Source organism: Pseudophryne corroboree (genome assembly GCF_028390025.1).
Source record: "Pseudophryne corroboree isolate aPseCor3 chromosome 3 unlocalized genomic scaffold, aPseCor3.hap2 SUPER_3_unloc_11, whole genome shotgun sequence".
In the NCBI taxonomy this organism is placed as follows: Eukaryota; Metazoa; Chordata; class Amphibia; order Anura; family Myobatrachidae; genus Pseudophryne; species Pseudophryne corroboree.
The window spans coordinates 2,628,176-2,649,347 of NW_026967499.1; the positions used below are offsets into that span (position 1 = coordinate 2,628,176).

General features: G+C 42.1%; 1 pseudogene; it reads left to right on the forward strand.

Annotated features, from left to right (window-relative positions):
* LOC134983284 (oocyte zinc finger protein XlCOF6-like) overlaps window positions 1–21,172 on the forward strand; it is a 77,331-nt pseudogene that overhangs the window by 43,608 nt on the left and 12,551 nt on the right.

Consider the following 21,172-nt stretch of genomic DNA (forward strand, 5'->3'; position numbering starts at 1 on the left):
CGTCACATATCTATTGTAATAATACAGGGACGTGACTGGGGTCTGAGGAGATCTGGGCATACAGTAACACCAGGGGATGTGTCTGGGTGATGACTGGAGAGGTGACTGCTGGGAATGGGACATTATACAGTAACACCAGGGGACGTGTCTGGGTGATGACTGGAGAGGTGACTGCTGGGAATGGGGCATTATACAGTAACACCAGGGGATGTGTCTGGGTGATGACTGTATCACTGTGTGTGTCTGGTTCCTAGAAGGTGTCAGGATGTCACTGTCTATGTCTCCATGCAGGAGGGAGAGTATATAGAGGAACACAGAGGTCTGTACAAGGACGTGATGATGGAGAATCACCTGCTCCTCACATCACTGGGTAAGATGAGACTGTCATGTATTGTACAGGGTAGAGCAGGTATGGGGGCCACCTATATACACACATCACCTGATAATCACATATACACTGTACTCAGACACTGTGTGTCTCCTACAGATGGATCCAGTAACAGAGATACCCCAGAGAGATGTCCCCGTCCTCTGTATTCCGAGGACTGTACAGAGGAGAATCACAGGATCCCACAGGAGGATCAGGTAGGTCGGATTTATGGTCTCATCCAATATACCAGTGACTGTCACTATATGATGTTCAGAGAAGCTGTGTGTCTTATACACTGATATTATTCTGTTTCACCTCAGTTTAATCAAACAGTATGCAAATGCCATTGTATTTTTTGGGTTATTTAGGTAGAACGTCTTTCTCGTATAAAGGCAGAAGATATAAGGAGAGAAGAAGAGACGTATGTGACTGATAATAAGTCAGAAGATATAGAGGGAGAAGAAGAGACGTATGTGACTGATATGAAAGCAGAAGATACAGAGGGAGAAGAAGAGACGTATGTGACTGATATAAAGGCAGAAGATATAGAGGAAGAAGAAGAGATGTATGTGACTAATATGAAGGGAGAAGAAGAGACGTATGTGAGGGGAGATCAGCAGTGTAAGGAGGGGAAAATCCCTACAGATATCAGCACAGGTGAGTAATAAACACTTATTACAGAAGTAACATATTCTCATTGCTCAGTCACTACAGCAATCTTATTCTTCACCCTCCTCCACCATCAGCCCTGTTCTCGGGTGCTTATAACACAAGGTTATCCATGACAAATATCACATGAAGAGAGTTATTACACACATCACTATAGTGTTATTAAAAGTAACAAATACTGAGCAACATCATCAAACAGGTAATTTCAACTTTAAACGTGTAATTTATTTTGTACTATCTGGACATGGCTACTAATAACAGATGCACAGACATAATTCTTAAAGCTATGTGTGCAAATCCTAGGAGCTTAGGAGACAAAATTCCAGAGCTAATTGTGATAATGAGAAGGAATAACCTAGATATTGTGGCAATTACAGAGTCATGGTGCAGTGAGAATCATGACTGGGACATAGCTATACCAGGATACAATTTATTTAGGAAGGATAGAATGGTCAGTATATGAGGAAGGGTAGCAATGTACGTTGAAAAAAAGCATAAATGCTACTTCAATTAATACAAAATATTGAAGACAAATCTGAGGCCCTTTGGGACACCACAGAAACCGAGGAGAAGGACATTATTCGCATTGGGGTGATCTGTAGACCACCAGGCCAGGTGCAGGATTTGGACAGGAATCTTTTGTTGGACATCACTAAAATGGCTTTAAAGGGAGAAGTCATAATCATGGGAGACTTTGATTTGACTGATGCAAATTGGGAGGGGTCTTTTGCAAGTTCAGCTACAAGTGGCAAATTTCTATATTCCTTACAGGGAGCATCTCTCAATAAACAGCAGATATTTCCCTTCTTCATAGAAGAGCGGTCGGGAAAGAAAGAAGTAAACTTCCTTTTTGGGAGCACTCTTGTTAACTTAATTGCAATTAAAATATAACCTTTAATAAATATTCACTACAAATTCATATAAAATGATCCTACTTAATTAAAAGAAAGATTACTATTGACTGAATTCTCTTACTATCAGTATTATATCAATCAGGGTGAAAAATATTTATTTAGAAGAAATATATTCATATGTGTAATACTTAACCATCTAGAACACTTCCAGACAGCCGTGAGCTCTCCCTATTGTTTCCTGTAAATAGAATCAGTTACATGTGCATGGTATCCACACACACACCTTATTCATTATCATTTTCATAAGGGAGAGGCTGAGGCTTATATATACTGTCTATGTATGGTAGGTATCCCTTCCATACCTACTCTACATAGACAGGAAAACTATGTATATAGGAAACTATAGGTATGTAAGACAATACAGAAGGAAACTATAGGTCAGTAAGACAATACAGAAGAAACTATAGGTCAGTAAGACATTACAGAAGGAAACTATAGGTCAGTAAGACTACAGTAAGCCACGATACGTCAGTAAGACATAACAGTAAGAAACTATAGGTCAGTAAGACAATACAGAAGAAACTATAGGTCAGTAAGACAATACAGAAGGAAACTATAGGTCAGTAAGACAATACAGAAGGAAACTATAGGTCAGTAAGACAATACAGAAGGAAACTAGGTCAATAAAACAATACAGAAGAAACTATAGGTCAGTAAGACAATACAGAAGGAAGCTATAGGTCTGTAAGACAATACAGAAGGAAACTATAGGTCAGTAAGACAATACAGAAGGAAACTATAGGTCTGTAAGACATTACAGAAGGAAACTAGGTCAATAAAACAATACAGAAGAAACTATAGTAAGACAATACAGAAGGAAACTATAGGTCAATAAAACAATACAGAAGAAACTATAGGTCAGTAAAACAATACAGAAGAAACTATAGGTCAGTAAGACAATACAGAAGGAAACTATAGGTCAATAAAACAATACAGAAGAAACTATAGGTCAGTAAAACAATACAGCAGAAACTATAAGTCAGTAAGACTACAGTAAGCCACGATACGTCAGCAAGACAATACAGAAGGAAACTATAGGTCAGTAAGACTACAGTAAGCCACGATACGTCAGCAAGACAATACAGAAGGAAACTATAGGTCAGTAAGACTACAGTAAGCCATGATACGTCAGTAAGACATAACAGTAAGAAACTATAGGTCAGTAAGACAATACAGAAGGAAACTATAGGTCAGTAAGACAATACAGAAGGAAACTATAGGTCAGTAAGACAATACAGAAGGAAGCTATAGGTCTGTAAGACAATACAGAAGGAAACTATAGGTCAGTAAGACAATACAGAAGGAAACTATAGGTCTGTAAGACATTACAGAAGGAAACTAGGTCAATAAAACAATACAGAAGAAACTATAGGTCAGTAAGACAATACAGAAGGAAACTATAGGTCAATAAAACAATACAGAAGAAACTATAGGTCAGTAAAACAATACAGAAGAAACTATAGGTCAGTAAGACAATACAGAAGGAAACTATAGGTCAATAAAACAATACAGAAGAAACTATAGGTCAGTAAAACAATACAGCAGAAACTATAAGTCAGTAAGACTACAGTAAGCCACGATACGTCGGCAAGACAATACAGAAGGAAACTATAGGTCAGTAAGACTACAGTAAGCCACGATACGTCAGCAAGACAATACAGAAGGAAACTATAGGTCAGTAAGACTACAGTAAGCCACGATACGTCAGCAAGACAATACAGAAGGAAACTATAGGTCAGTAAGACTACAGTAAGCCACGATACGTCAGTAAGACATAACAGTAAGAAACTATAGGTCAGTAAGACAATACAGAAGGAAACTATAGGTCAGTAAGATAATACCGAAGGAAACTATAGGTCTGTAAGACAATACAGAAGGAAACTATAGGTCAGTAAAACAATACAGAAGAAACTATAGGTCAGTAAGACATTACAGAGGGAAACTAGGTCAATAAAACAATACAGAAGAAACTATAGGTCAGTAAGACAATACAGAAGGAAACTATAGGTCAATAAAACAATACAGAAGAAACTATAGGTCAGTAAAACAATACAGCAGAAACTATAAGTCAGTAAGACTACAGTAAGCCACGATAAGTCAGCAAGACAATACAGAAGGAAACTATAGGTCAGTAAGACTACAGTAAGCCACGATACTTCAGCAAGACAATACAGAAGGAAACTATAGGTCAGTAAGACTACAGTAAGCCACGATACGTCAGTAAGACATAACAGTAAGAAACTATAGGTCAGTAAGACAATACAGAAGGAAACTATAGGTCAGTAAGACAATACAGAAGGAAACTATAGGTCAGTAAGACAATACAGAAGGAAGCTATAGGTCTGTAAGACAATACAGAAGGAAACTATAGGTCAGTAAGACAATACAGAAGGAAGCTATAGGTCTGTAAGACAATACAGAAGGAAACTATAGGTCAGTAAGACAATACAGAAGGAAACTATAGGTCTGTAAGACATTACAGAAGGAAACTGGGTCAATAAAACAATACAGAAGAAACTATAGGTCAGTAAGACAATACAGAAGGAAACTATAGGTCAATAAAACAATGCAGAAGAAACTATAGGTCAGTAAAACAATACAGAAGAAACTATAGGTCAGTAAGACAATACAGAAGGAAACTATAGGTCAATAAAACAATACAGAAGAAACTATAGGTCAGTAAAACAATACAGCAGAAACTATAAGTCAGTAAGACTACAGTAAGCCACGATACGTCAGCAAGACAATACAGAAGGAAACTATAGGTCAGTAAGACTACAGTAAGCCACGATACGTCAGCAAGACAATACAGAAGGAAACTATAGGTCAGTAAGACTACAGTAAGCCACGATACGTCAGTAAGACATAACAGTAAGAAACTATAGGTCAGTAAGACAATACAGAAGGAAACTATAGGTCAGTAAGATAATACCGAAGGAAACTATAGGTCTGTAAGACAATACAGAAGGAAACTATAGGTCAGTAAAACAATACAGAAGAAACTATAGGTCAGTAAGACATTACAGAGGGAAACTAGGTCAATAAAACAATACAGAAGAAACTATAGGTCAGTAAGACAATACAGAAGGAAACTATAGGTCAATAAAACAATACAGAAGAAACTATAGGTCAGTAAAACAATACAGCAGAAACTATAAGTCAGTAAGACTACAGTAAGCCACGATACGTCAGCAAGACAATACAGAAGGAAACTATAGGTCAGTAAGACTACAGTAAGCCACGATACGTCAGCAAGACAATACAGAAGGAAACTATAGGTCAGTAAGACTACAGTAAGCCACGATACGTCAGTAAGACATAACAGTAAGAAACTATAGGTCAGTAAGACAATACAGAAGGAAACTATAGGTCAGTAAGACAATACCGAAGGAAACTATAGGTCAGTAAGACAATACAGAAGGAAACTAGGTCAATAAAACAATACAGAAGAAACTATAGGTCAGTAAGACAATACAGAAGGAAGCTATAGGTCTGTAAGACAATACAGAAGGAAACTATAGGTCAGTAAGACAATACAGAAGGAAACTATAGGTCTGTAAGACATTACAGAAGGAAACTGGGTCAATAAAACAATACAGAAGAAACTATAGGTCAGTAAGACAATACAGAAGGAAACTATAGGTCAATAAAACAATGCAGAAGAAACTATAGGTCAGTAAAACAATACAGAAGAAACTATAGGTCAGTAAGACAATACAGAAGGAAACTATAGGTCAATAAAACAATACAGAAGAAACTATAGGTCAGTAAAACAATACAGAAGAAACTATAGGTCAGTAAGACAATACAGAAGGAAACTATAGGTCAATAAAACAATACAGAAGAAACTATAGGTCAGTAAAACAATACAGCAGAAACTATAAGTCAGTAAGACTACAGTAAGCCACGATACGTCGGCAAGACAATACAGAAGGAAACTATAGGTCAGTAAGACTACAGTAAGCCACGATACGTCAGCAAGACAATACAGAAGGAAACTATAGGTCAGTAAGACTACAGTAAGCCACGATACGTCAGCAAGACAATACAGAAGGAAACTATAGGTCAGTAAGACTACAGTAAGCCACGATACGTCAGTAAGACATAACAGTAAGAAACTATAGGTCAGTAAGACAATACAGAAGGAAACTATAGGTCAGTAAGATAATACCGAAGGAAACTATAGGTCTGTAAGACAATACAGAAGGAAACTATAGGTCAGTAAAACAATACAGAAGAAACTATAGGTCAGTAAGACATTACAGAGGGAAACTAGGTCAATAAAACAATACAGAAGAAACTATAGGTCAGTAAGACAATACAGAAGGAAACTATAGGTCAATAAAACAATACAGAAGAAACTATAGGTCAGTAAAACAATACAGCAGAAACTATAAGTCAGTAAGACTACAGTAAGCCACGATAAGTCAGCAAGACAATACAGAAGGAAACTATAGGTCAGTAAGACTACAGTAAGCCACGATACGTCAGCAAGACAATACAGAAGGAAACTATAGGTCAGTAAGACTACAGTAAGCCACGATACGTCAGTAAGACATAACAGTAAGAAACTATAGGTCAGTAAGACAATACAGAAGGAAACTATAGGTCAGTAAGACAATACAGAAGGAAACTATAGGTCAGTAAGACAATACAGAAGGAAGCTATAGGTCTGTAAGACAATACAGAAGGAAACTATAGGTCAGTAAGACAATACAGAAGGAAGCTATAGGTCTGTAAGACAATACAGAAGGAAACTATAGGTCAGTAAGACAATACAGAAGGAAACTATAGGTCTGTAAGACATTACAGAAGGAAACTGGGTCAATAAAACAATACAGAAGAAACTATAGGTCAGTAAGACAATACAGAAGGAAACTATAGGTCAATAAAACAATGCAGAAGAAACTATAGGTCAGTAAAACAATACAGAAGAAACTATAGGTCAGTAAGACAATACAGAAGGAAACTATAGGTCAATAAAACAATACAGAAGAAACTATAGGTCAGTAAAACAATACAGCAGAAACTATAAGTCAGTAAGACTACAGTAAGCCACGATACGTCAGCAAGACAATACAGAAGGAAACTATAGGTCAGTAAGACTACAGTAAGCCACGATACGTCAGCAAGACAATACAGAAGGAAACTATAGGTCAGTAAGACTACAGTAAGCCACGATACGTCAGTAAGACATAACAGTAAGAAACTATAGGTCAGTAAGACAATACAGAAGGAAACTATAGGTCAGTAAGATAATACCGAAGGAAACTATAGGTCTGTAAGACAATACAGAAGGAAACTATAGGTCAGTAAAACAATACAGAAGAAACTATAGGTCAGTAAGACATTACAGAGGGAAACTAGGTCAATAAAACAATACAGAAGAAACTATAGGTCAGTAAGACAATACAGAAGGAAACTATAGGTCAATAAAACAATACAGAAGAAACTATAGGTCAGTAAAACAATACAGCAGAAACTATAAGTCAGTAAGACTACAGTAAGCCACGATACGTCAGCAAGACAATACAGAAGGAAACTATAGGTCAGTAAGACTACAGTAAGCCACGATACGTCAGCAAGACAATACAGAAGGAAACTATAGGTCAGTAAGACTACAGTAAGCCACGATACGTCAGTAAGACATAACAGTAAGAAACTATAGGTCAGTAAGACAATACAGAAGGAAACTATAGGTCAGTAAGACAATACCGAAGGAAACTATAGGTCAGTAAGACAATACAGAAGGAAGCTATAGGTCTGTAAGACAATACAGAAGGAAACTATAGGTCAGTAAGACAATACAGAAGGAAACTATAGGTCTGTAAGACATTACAGAAGGAAACTAGGTCAATAAAACAATACAGAAGAAACTATAGGTCAGTAAGACAATACAGAAGGAAACTATAGGTCAATAAAACAATACAGAAGAAACTATAGGTCAGTAAAACAATACAGAAGAAACTATAGGTCAGTAAGACAATACAAAAGGAAACTAGGTCAATAAAACAATACAGAAGAAACTATAGGTCAGTAAGATAATACAGAAGGAAACTATAGGTCAATAAAACAATACAGAAGAAACTATAGGTCAGTAAAACAATACAGCAGAAACTATAAGTCAGTAAGACTACAGTAAGCCACGATACGTCAGCAAGACAATACAGAAGGAAACTATAGGTCAGTAAGACTACAGTAAGCCACGATACGTCAGCAAGACAATACAGAAGGAAACTATAGGTCAGTAAGACTACAGTAAGCCACGATACGTCAGTAAGACATAACAGAAACTATAGGTCAGTAAGACAATACAGAAGGAAACTATAGGTCAGTAAGACAATACCGAAGGAAACTATAGGTCAGTAAGACAATACAGAAGGAAGCTATAGGTCTGTAAGACAATACAGAAGGAAACTATAGGTCAGTAAGACAATACAGAAGGAAACTATATGTCTGTAAGACAATACAGAAGGAAACTATAGGTCAATAAAACAATACAGAAGAAACTATAGGTCAGTAAGACAATACAGAAGGAAACTATAGGTCAATAAAACAATACAGAAGAAACTATAGGTCAGTAAAACAATACAGAAGAAACTATAGGTCAGTAAGACAATACAGAAGGAAACTATAGGTCAATAAAACAATACAGAAGAAACTATAGGTCAGTAAAACAATACAGCAGAAACTATAAGTCAGTAAGACTACAGTAAGCCACGATACGTCAGCAAGACAATACAGAAGGAAACTATAGGTCAGTAAGACTACAGTAAGCCACGATACGTCAGCAAGACAATACAGAAGGAAACTATAGGTCAGTAAGACTTCAGTAAGCCACGATACGTCAGCATGACAATACAGAAGGAAACTATAGGTCAGTAAGACTACAGTAAGCCACGATACGTTAGTAAGACATAACAGTAAGAAACTATAGGTCAGTAAGACAATACAGAAGGAAACTATAGGTCAGTAAGATAATACCGAAGGAAACTATAGGTCTGTAAGACAATACAGAAGGAAACTATAGGTCAGTAAACCAATACAGAAGAAACTATAGGTCAGTAAGACATTACAGAGGGAAACTAGGTCAATAAAACAATACAGAAGAAACTATAGGTCAGTAAGACAATACAGAAGGAAACTATAGGTCAATAAAACAATACAGAAGAAACTATAGGTCAGTAAAACAATACAGCAGAAACTATAAGTCAGTAAGACTACAGTAAGCCACGATACGTCAGCAAGACAATACAGAAGGAAACTATAGGTCAGTAAGACTACAGTAAGCCACGATACGTCAGCAAGAAAATACAGAAGGAAACTATAGGTCAGTAAGACTACAGTAAGCCACGATACGTCAGTAAGACATAACAGTAAGAAACTATAGGTCAGTAAGACAATACAGAAGGAAACTATAGGTCAGTAAGACAATACAGAAGGAAACTATAGGTCAGTAAGACAATACAGAAGGAAGCTATAGGTCTGTAAGACAATACAGAAGGAAACTATAGGTCAGTAAGACAATACAGAAGGAAACTATAGGTCTGTAAGACATTACAGAAGGAAACTAGGTCAATAAAACAATACAGAAGAAACTATAGGTCAGTAAGACAATACAGAAGGAAACTATAGGTCAATAAAACAATACAGAAGAAACTATAGGTCAGTAAAACAATACAGAAGAAACTATAGGTCAGTAAGACAATACAGAAGGATTATTATATTATGTTATTTTAATTTATTATAATTATTATATTATGATAATATTATCATGATTAAGGTCCATTCGAGACCGAAACGCGTCGGACGACTGTACTGTGAGTAGTTTTCTGGAAAAAGGGAATAATCACGCCGATTATTATCTCAAATTTTGCCTTTGGAATTTTTATTGTACTTTTAAATTTTTACTTTTTTATTTTTTCTGTCACCATGTCTGGTGATTTCTTTGTATGAATTTGGACTATGTCTGGAATAAAAAACCTGTTTTAGAAAGAAGGATTTTTTTCATTTGGGAGAAAGAGTTCCTTTTCCTCTTGTGGATCCACCAAAGGGATACCAGTGAATCTATTTAAAGAAACCTTTATAGGAGTCATTCATCGTTTACTGAGTGAGTTGGGGTACGCACCTGAGGATTTTTGTTGATATAAAGAAACCGTTATATGAATGTTCTGGCTTTGCTCTGTGTAAGTGAGGGTACGCATTGAAATTGCCTCAGACGCTACCCCTACGTGTTTACAGTACCCCATGTGGTGTGAGATTCAGGCGCGCTTAATTACGTGAACCTAACCTGAGGGGATTGGAGAAAAAAACTAGCAATAAAGATACCTTTACGGGAACCCACTTACTTGTTTCTGTGTGAGTGGGGTACGCCCTTAAAAACTTTCATTGTGTGGAATTCTCGATTCTAGCTGTTGTAAACGGTGCTACACATTTCTTTTCTCTCTTATTTCTCTCCATTTTGACATGAACTGGGAGCCATTTATAACGAGAAGATTCACCTGAACTAAAGGACTCATAGGCCTGCATAATCTGGAGAAGACATCGTATACCCATTTGACAAGGGATGTGTTAAGTTTCCTTACCTTTTTCTTTTTTTTACGCGCCCTGGACACAGATAAATACCAACACTTGCTTCTTCTATATATTGTGGTGCCTGCGGCTACTGGGGACTTGGAGGATTCCAAGTTACTGGATGTAGTCAGGGCCCTGAAAGTATATGTTTCCAGGACGGCCGGAGTCAGGAAATCTGACTCGCTGTTTATCCTGTATGCACCCAACAAGCTGGGTGCTCCTGCTTCTAAGCAGACTATTGCTCGTTGGATTTGTAGTACAATTCAGCTTGCACATTCTGTGGCAGGCTTGCCACAGCCAAAATCTGTCAATGTCCATTCCACAAGGAAGGTGGGCTCATCTTGGGCGGCTGCCCGAGGGGTCTCGGCTTTACAACTTTGCCGAGCAGCTACGTGGTCAGGGGAAAACACGTTTGTAAAATTCTACAAATTTGATACCGTGGCTAAGGAGGACCTGGAGTTCTCTCATTCGGTGCTGCAGAGTCATCTGCACTCTCCCGCCCGTTTGGGAGCTTTGGTATAATCCCCATGGTCCTGACGAAGTCCCAGCATCCACAAGGACGTCAGAGAAAATAAGAATTTACTTACCGATAATTCTATTTCTCGTAGTCCGTAGTGGATGCTGGGCGCCCATCCCAAGTGCGGATTGTCTGCAATACTTGTACATAGTTATTGTTGCCAAAAAATTCGGGTTTTGTTGTAGTGAGCCATCTGTTTTGGAGGCTCCTCATGTTATCATGCTGTTAACTGGGTTTAGATCACAAGTTATATGGTGTGGCTGGTATGAGTCTTGCCCGGGATTCAAAAATCCTTCCTTATTGTGTACGCTCGTCCGGGCACAGTATCCTAACTGAGGCTTGGAGGAGGGTCATAGGGGGAGGAGCCAGTGCACACCGGGTAGTCCTAAAGCTTTTACTTTTGTGCCCAGTCTCCTGCGGAGCCGCTATTCCCCATGGTCCTGACAGAGTCCCAGCATCCACTACGGACTACGAGAAATAGAATTATTGGTAAGTAAATTCTTATTTTCTCCTAGTCCGTAGAGGATGCTCGGTGCCTGGCCATTTGTTCATGCCGTTGACATGTGTAACGTTGAATGCCCTGTTGTACGGCATGGTTGAAGTGTGCGCTGATATGACTCTCACTGTTAACTTTACAATAAATCCTTTCCTCGAAATGTCCGTCTCCTCCCTGGGCACAGTTCCTATACTGAAGTCTGGAGGAGGGGCATAGAGGGAGTAGCCAGTTCACACTCTGGAAAAGTCTTAAAGTGCCCATGTCTCCTGCGGATCAGTCTATACCCCATGGTTCTGAAGTGACCCCAGCATCCTCCTACGGACTAGGAGAAAAGGATTTACTGGTAGGTATTTAAGTCCTATTTTTATAGTATTACTATTTTTTTTGAGTGATCTTTCTAAAAAGCATCTTATACTCACCTTAGAGTCGCTCCAACATCTCCCCGCTGGGTCACGACAACGCTTACCCACGTGTACAGTGAGGCAGGCACAGGTTCTGGTGAACCTTCATGGGCTACTTTGCACAGACATTATCCAATGTAGCTGAGCAGTTTATACCAGCTCCTATACCAGTGATAGGTTTCCCTATTAACCCTTACATGCAGCATTCATTCTGAGGTTTATACACCTAGGGAATTGTTAGCCTCTCAAAAAAGCAGGCTGAAAGGCTGGTGGTAAGTAAATCACATAGACATGATACAACATCTTCACAGTCTACACATGTTTTAGATGAGGATTCGTTGGAGGATGAGGACTCATTGCACTTCGGAAGGTCTCAGCTCAGTGGACATACCTGAGCTAATTAGTGCTATGTAAGCCATTCTATCCTTAGAAGAGGCAGCAGAGCCTGTGTTAAAAACTAAGGCAACTGTGTTTAAACATCCCAAAACAGCTGATAGAAATTTTAGGTTACGCCCAGTAGGAAGTTAGAATTCCAAGAAATGGAATTCCAATTATCCTCGTCCAGCTGGGGAATGTTTAAAAAAAAAAAAGGGGAGGTGGCTCCCAAAGTAGATTCGCAGGTCTTAGATTGGTGCAAAAATCTACATTACTTCTATTTTCAACATCAATAAATGATGTCACGGGGGAGGGGGGGTGACTGGAAAGGCAGCAGGAAGCAGGATAAAGGAGCTCCTGCTTATATAGGTCCTTTCTGCCTTTTACAGCTGTCCTACGGGCTCTTTCAGGCCCTTTCTTGCCCCTCTGTGTGTTTTGTAGGTTGCGGAGCCATTCATTTGGATTTTGCAGGTTGCGGCGTACTCCCGGATCCGAAGCCGCGGACTGAAGTTGTGCAGTGATCCCACCGCGGACCGGACCTCAACGAGGTAGCACTGCTACTCACCAAGGGCTGTGTGCCCTGTCCACTCTTGTGCCTAGCCGTGCTGTTGGAGTGGTGTGGAGAGGCTGACTGGGGATCAGCGGTGACCGCGGCTGGAGACAGAGCAGAGCTGCTCTCCCGGCATCTGATGCGGCACATACTACGGGGATTGGTGGCCTCAGCAGGGACGCGTCAGGTTAGTCAGCTCACCTGTCCGCAGCCTGCCTTCTCCTACTGTCCGGCCGTTGAAGCCATGAGTCGTGGCAGCGGGGAATACACGGAGCGCTTGCCTATCATCACTCCAGCAGTGTCCCGGCATCTCCCCCTCTCCTCCTAACCCATGGTGCTACGGGGGAATCTGGTGGAGCTGTGAATTATAGAGGACATACATGTGGGGTTCCTACGCAGCCAGATACGCTACCCTGTGCCACTGCATCCTGGAACCTCTCCTCTCCTGCCTTATTACTGACCTGGTTCTCCCACCATAGCCGGCCAGTTTCTTCTGATCTGGGCTTCCCTGCCCTGCCAGAAGTGGCCATCTTGAAAACTGGCAATATAACCACATGCCCTCCTGAAACCATCCGCTTCTCTGAGAGCTACAGACACTGCCAGCCCATGATCAGTGCCCTTCACTACAGCCTCAGTGATTTCCGGCAGGGACTTCTGTCACTGCGGCCCTACCTGGGCAGTAAGTGGTCGCCTGAACTGCTTTAATTATTATTATTGCCTGGCCTCCACTCCTGCTCTGTCGACTCCCTCTGGTGGCAGACTGTGCTGACTACATCCTCCGTACTGTTTGACTGCTGCTGGGGTTTTTTTCCCTCCTGCTCTTATCAATCCCCGTGAGATCCAATTAGCGCTCTTGGGGCATCAGTATAGCTACGGTGTAACAGTCCATGTGTCCAGGACAGTAGCTGGCTCCTATAAATGACTTTACCGCTCAAGGATGGCATCTTCTTGCTATTACCCATAAACAACTGACCTCACAATGTTTCTGTAACCGATGGCTACTGGGGGTCTATGCTCACTGATGTCTCCCTATTTCCACACTTTAATACTTCTGCTATGTTGCTACTGGCCTCCTGACCTTGTTCTCTAATCTCTGTAATGTTATGCTGAAGAATGGGCAGAACTGGAAAATCATCTCATAAGAAAGCTAAACCTCGTCCTTAACAGGAAACCTCTCATACTGACTTGAGACCTTTTTCTTCTTCCTAATCAACTAACATTAAGTCCCAGTCCTGATCATTCAGAATCTTCTCCCATTCCGTCTTCTCCAAGTCCTTCCATGATGGCTTAAACCCATTGTTTAAACTCGTTGTTTAAACCCATGGCAAGCCAGTTGGGCTCACTACTTCTCTCGGTTCTCCTTTAAACTATTAACCGCCCAGGAACCTTAAATTGAAGAGCAGATGCACTTTCTCGTTCTTTTCAAACGGATGATTCACTCAACTCCTCTGAATCTGGCTTCATTTGCTTCAACTCGTACTGTTCCTCTACCTCCTCTGGGGAGAACTTTTGTAGCACCAAAATTTTGCAGGAAATTGCTTACTTGGGCTCATTCTTTATCTTTCATGGGTCATACCGGTGGTCTTAAGACTCTCAAGTTCATTCAGCGATTCTACTGGTAGCCTCATCTTAAAACAGATGTCTTTGAATTTGAAGCAGTCTGTTCCAAGTGTGTTCAACAAAAGGTCCACGAACATCTCCCTCGGGTCTTCTTCATCCACTTTCAACACCTCAAAAGCTTTGGATTCGCATCTTTATGGATTTCATAACCGATTTAACAGTCTCCAGAAGGCACAACACCATTTGTGTCATTGTGGAATGATTTTCAAAGATGGCTCACTTCATACCCCTCACCAGTCTTCCCTCTGCGCCTCAGCTATCCAAATTGTTTTTCTCATAGATTTTTCATTTGCATGGCCTTCCACAGGAAATAGTTTCTGATTGGGGTCCTCAATTCCTCGCCAAATTCTAGAAAGCTCTCTGCTCTGTCCTAGGAATCAAGTTGAACTTCTCTTCAGCCCACCATCCCCAGACTGACGGACAGACTGAAAGAGTCAACCAATATCTGGAAACTTTCTTACGGATGTTCATGTCCCCTGCTCAGTAAGACTGGATGGATTACCTCCCATTTGCTGAGTTTGCATACAATAACCTATATCATTCTTCTACCAATTCCACTCCTTTCTTCATTAACTATAGTTTTCATCCACGAGTTCCTTCCTTCTAATCTCTCCCATCTCTTGAGGTTCCTGCTGCTGAATCCGCTCTTCGTCAGTTCACTAAGATTTGGAGTCAAATTCATAAGGCGCTACTTGAGACTTCCCAGAAATAAAAGACCTATGCTGATCAGAAACATAGGGCTGTTCCTAGTCTCAAAGTGGGAGATCGTGTTTGGATATCCACCAGAGACCTCAGACTCAAAGTTCCTACCAAAAAGTTTGCTCCAAGATTCATCGGTCCGTATCCTATTACGAGTGTTGAATCCTGTTTCTTACAAGGTGAAACTGCCTCCCTATTTGAAAATTCCCAATGCCTTCCACATTTCTCTGCTAAATCCTCTTGTACTAAATCATTTTCGGGCATCTTTCCCTTAACCTCCCAAGGTTCAAGCTGCTCAAAATGAGGAATTCGAGGTTCATAAGTTTCTTGACTTCCGCAAGAGGTATGGTCGTCTCCAGTATCTCATAGATTGGAGAGGATATGGTCCGGAGGAAAGATCTTGGGTGGCTGCAGAGGATGTTCATGCTCCAAGACTGAGTTGTGCCTTTCATGCCAAGAATCCCACTAAGCAGCGTGGGTGTTCGGAGACCACCCTAAAAAGGGGGGTACTGTCAGCATCCGGAGTCTTACCACCGGTTCTGGTCCCTGTGGCTTTCCTCTTAGCTGGCTGGTGTCGCTGCGATGGATAGGAGCTACAGCAGCAAGGTCTTCCGGTGCGGCTGCTGGGTGTCTGGAGGCCGGGGTCCGGGTCCTGGGGAGCGGAGCATGGCAGCCGGAGGTGTCTGTTTCCAAGTGTCCTGTTACTGGAGTGCGGCGTCTGGGAGGCTGAGGCCAGAGGTAGTGGCTGTGTGCTGGTTCCACATGTGTCCTCTGTGCAGGGAGCCACCATGTTGGAGATCAATCTAAGACGATAGGTATCCCAGTTCGCGTCCAGCCAATCAGGTACAGGCTTCCCTTATAAAAAGGGGTTGATGCTTAGCTATGTTGCCAGTACTTCAAGTTACTTGCTGCTGTAAGGTGCCCTGCGCTCCCAGGTTAACCCCTGGTATCCTGGTTCTGTTGTGTCCGCCTGGTGGTCAGTTCTGTTATTGCAGTCCTTTGCTCCCAGTCCACCTGCTCTTATGGTTTAACCCCTGGTATCCTGATATCTGGCAGAGGGTCTCCGTTTGCAGATGGTGCTCACAGCGATCCTCTTCAGCATCGTTTACAAATCACAAGTCACTTCTTCATTCAGTATTCTTCTGCATCGTTTACAAGTCATGTACCTTTTGTCTTTCAGAATTCACTCGGACGTCTCTCCTAGTCGTAGTGTATGATTTGCGGTCTCATTAAAACTGAATTCCTCTTTCTTCAGTGTATCATTCTCGGTCATTGTCCTCATTGCCTACCCCTCTACATCTTCAGGCCTAAGTATTCAATCCATGAGTAAGAACTACATTCAGCCACCTCATTTCCTTCCTTTGCCGATAGCTGCTCCCTCAGTCAATTATCAGTCGTCAGATCCCCAACTCAAGCCAAGCGTGACATGGAAGAAGGGGAATTCCTGGTTTCTCTGGCTATTAAGGATGCATATCTTCACATCCCAATATGGTCGCCTCTTTAGACTTACCTCAGGTTTGCACTGCAGGACAGTCACTACCAGGTCCAGGCCTTGCCTTTCGGCTTATCAACGGCACTGAGGGTGTTATCAGGGGTGATGGCAGAGATGTTGCTACAACTCCGCAAGCAGGAAGTGAAAATCATTCTATACTTGGGCGATCTCCTCATAATGGCTATATTCAGAGCACTTGATGGAAACGATCAGCCTTCAAACACGACTACTCACGGATCATGGGTGGATTCTTAATCTGCAGAAATCCCACCTAGGACCTACGCAGAGGCTTCAGTTCCTGGTAATGATATTGGACACGGTGTCTCAGAAGGTGTTCCTTCCTATGGACGAGGCAAAGATAATTCAGACAATGGTATGTTCCATTTTGAAGCTGAACAAAATCTCGGTACATCTTTGCATAAGCTTACTGGGAAAGATAATGGCCGCCTACGACGCATTTCGGTAAGGAAGATTCCATGCATGACCATTCCAGCTGGATCTGCTGGACAAATGGTCTGGGTCACATCTGCACATACGCCAGATGATATGCCTTTCACCAAACGCCAGGGTTTCCCTCTTATGGTGGTTGCTGATCTCCCTCCTGGAGGGTCGACACTTCAGAATTCAGGATTGGATTCTGTTGACAACGGATGCGAGCCTCCATGGTTGGGCTGCAGTGACCCTAGGGGCTCGGTTCCAATGAAGGTGGTCTGACCAAGAGGCTTCCCTTCCGATAAAAGTTTTGGAACTCAGGGCGATTTACAATGCCCTTCTGCTGACCTCTTTTTATATCCTTCAGTATCAGGCCATACAGGTATGGTTGGAAAATGCACCAACTGTGGCATACATAAACCAACAAGGAGGTCCAAACAGCAGAACTGCAATGAGGGAGGTGTCACAGATACTCCTCCTGGATGGAGTGGAATTCCAAGGCCATTTCCACCATATTAATTCTGGGAGTAGACAATTGGGGAGCAGGCTTCCTCAGTAGACATGATCTGCACCTGGGGGAATGGGGCCTCTACCTGCAAGTGTTTCAGCAGATATTTCATCGGTGTGGCTACCCGCAAATCGACTTGTTGATTTCTCAGCTTACCAAGAAGCTTCTGCGTTGCTGATCTGGGATGAGGGATCCACAGGCCGCAGCAGTGGACGCTCTGGCGACACCGTGGATTTACCGGTTGGTGTACTTGTTCCCTCCAGTTCCTCTAATTCCAAGAGTTCTCAAAGGACTTAAGGGGACAGGGTTCAGGCAATTCTGATTGCCCCAGACTGGCCCCGCAGGGCCTGGTATGTAGACATTCTAGCCTTATTACTCGTAGGACCCTGGCCTCTGCCAATTCAGGATGATCGTCTTACACAAGGGCCATTCATCTATCCAGACTTACCACTGCTACGTTTGATGCATTGGAAGTATATTGGGAGGATTTTTGCCAGGAAAGAGATTCCGGGCAAGGTTATCTCGACTATGCTCCAAGCCGGCCAGATGGTCACATCGAAACATTACCATCTCATATGGAAGAAATGTGTCTCTTGGTGTGAGGGTCAACCGTATTCTGCTGTGGATTTTCATCTGGGACATTTCTTGCACTTCCTGCAGGCTGTTGTCGATGTGGGCCTACATTTAGGCTCCATAAAAGTTCAAATCTCAGCCTTGTCTTTTTTTTTCTTCCAGGGAAGTAGATTATAGTGGTACTATATAAATAGAAGTTAGTTTCACCTCCAAGCAAATGCTTCAATTTAGTGTAGTGACCCCGTCCAGCCGTCAGGACACTTAGTTATATTAAACCTTATTGAAGGCAGAAGGCAAAGCATTCAGTGGCCACGCACCAGGATCCAAAATGGCAGCCATCTCCCTCCCCAATATCACCGCTGGGCTCCGGTGACTGTGTACAGCCCGTTCTGTCCCCAGCAGTAGCGGGAGCTACGTACCTGTGTTACCTGGAGAGAAAGTACTCCCACCTGAGCCAAAACCGCCTTCAAGTCAGGTATCCGGAGCGTGCAGGAAAGACTGGGCGCACATAGCCCCAGAATACAGCCCATGGCTTCAGCAGCGTCACTACTAACAGTGCCCGGAGTGAGCAGAGCGAGTCGCTATAGGGCAGTAGGAGTGGGGGACTTAATAGATTGGGGAATAAGGAAAAAAATACCCAGGGGTATTCGGGCGCTATGAGGCGAGGTGCTTGGCTAAGCAGCAGCCAGTATTTAGGGGAGTCACCCCCTATATGGTAACAATAGAAAAGAAAAGGAGGCTGCGCTATGAGAGGAAAGAACAATACCATTCACGAAGTGTGTACATTGTAAAACAATTTATTAAACAATAACTCTTTAAAAAGCAGTGTTTTGTGTAAAATAAGCCAATTGTAAGCAAGGAATGATTTAGCCAATGATATAAGATGGATGAAGTTTACCCCTGGAGATGATTCAGGACTGATGTTTTGTATTCTCTAGGATCCGTGCCACATTTTGCCCATAGATGATATGTCCAGTTAAATTCCACTATAAAGAGTCCCTTTTAGATGGTATTGAGTCCAAATAAAAGTTCCATATGCCGCTAGAGGGTTATTGCAATATCCCATGTATGGTGGGTACCTCATGCGATGCGGAGATAGGATGGTGCCTCTCTAGGACTCCACTGGATAGCTGGTAGGTGATATGGGCTGGTTCGGGTCCAATTCCGGGTTGTCCTGTTCAAAAGGGTAAATGTCTGACGCGTTTCGCTGCATAAACCTTTGAAAAAGCTGCAAGATTTATGCAGCGAACGTATCCTAGAGAATACAAAGTATCGCGGCAGCAGTATAGATTCTGATATGTAATTCTCTGTATCATACTTACCGTACACACATCATCCTTATTACTATTGAGAGAATAGAGGTAAGACACTGATGATGGGGATGTCCTTTTCTCGTAGTCTGTTGGGGATGCTGGGGTCCATTTAGTACCAGGGGGGCTAGACAAGTCCTTTGGGACCCACTGGCACTTTGAGAGTTTAATAGTGTAGGCTGGCCCCTCCCTCTATGCTCCTCCTACTAGACTTAGTCTAGAAACTGTGCCCGAGGAGACGGACATACTTCGAGAGAAGGAATTACACAGATAGTGGTGAGATTCACACCAGCTCACACATAACATAAGGCCAAACTAACCAACTTGGAACAATTCAGCAACAGCTGAACCAACAATACTGAACCAATTAACAATGCAGTAATACGAAGCACAGGGCGGGCACCCAGCATCCTCTATGGACTATGAGAAAAGGATTTATCGGTAGGTAATTAAAATCCTATTTTCTCTTACGTCCTAGAGGATGCTGGGATCCATTTAGTACCATGGGGATGTACCAAAGCTCCCAGTACAGGAGTGAGAGTACTGAGGTTCCTGCAGAACTGATTGACCAAACTTGAGGTCCTCAGAGGCCAAAGTATAGAACTTGTAAAACCTAGCAAACGTGTTCGACCCTGACCAAGTAGCTGCTCAGCAAAGCTGAATAGCCGAGACACCCTGGGCAGCTGCCCAGGAAGAACCCACTTTACGGGTAGAGTGGGCCTGAACAGATTTTGGAATTGTCAATCCTGACGTGGAATAAGCATGCTGGATAGTAAGCCTGATCCAGCGTGAAATTGTCTGCTTAGAAGCAGGACACCCAATCTTGTTGGGTTCATAAAGTACAAATAGTGCGTCTGACTTCCTGTGACGAGTAGTTCTCTTCACATAGATTTTCAAAGCCCGCACGACATCCACGGACTTTGAGGTAATTGAGGTGTCAGTAGCCACTGGCACCACAATAGGTTGGTTTATATGAAAAGCCGACACAACCTTAGGGAGAAATTGCTGACGCGTTCTGAGCTCCGCTCTATCCTCATGGAAAATCAAGTAGGGGCTCTTGTGCGAAAATGCACCCAATTCTGACAGACGTCTGGCAGAAGCCAAGGCCAACAACGTGACTGCATTCCAAATAAGAAACTTTACGTCCACCTCCTGTAAAGGTTCGAACCAATCCGATTGCAGGAACTGCAGTACCACATTAAGATCCCAAGGTGACATAAGAGGCACAAAGGGTGGTTGGATGTGCAGAATTCCTCTCAAGAAAGTCTGAACCTCAGGGATAGCAGCCAATTGTTTCTGGAAGAAAATAGACAAGGCCAAAATCTGGATCTTGATGGAGCCCAGGCGTAGGCCAACATCCACACCCGCTTGCAGAAAGAGAAAATGTCCCAGTTGAAACTCCACCGTAGGAAACTTCTTGGATTCATACCAAAACACATACTTTTTCCAAATCCGATGGTAATGCTTAGACGTTACCCCCTTCCTAACTTGGATCAGAGTAGGAAAATTTTTTTATTCGGAATGCCCTTCCGAGCTAAGATCTGGCATTCAACCTCCATGCCGTCAAACGTAGCTGCGGTAAGTCGTGATAGGCGAACGGCCCCTGCAGTAGAAGGTCCTCACGAAGAGGAAGAGGCCTCGGAAGATCCGCGTGCCAAGCCTGCATTGGCCA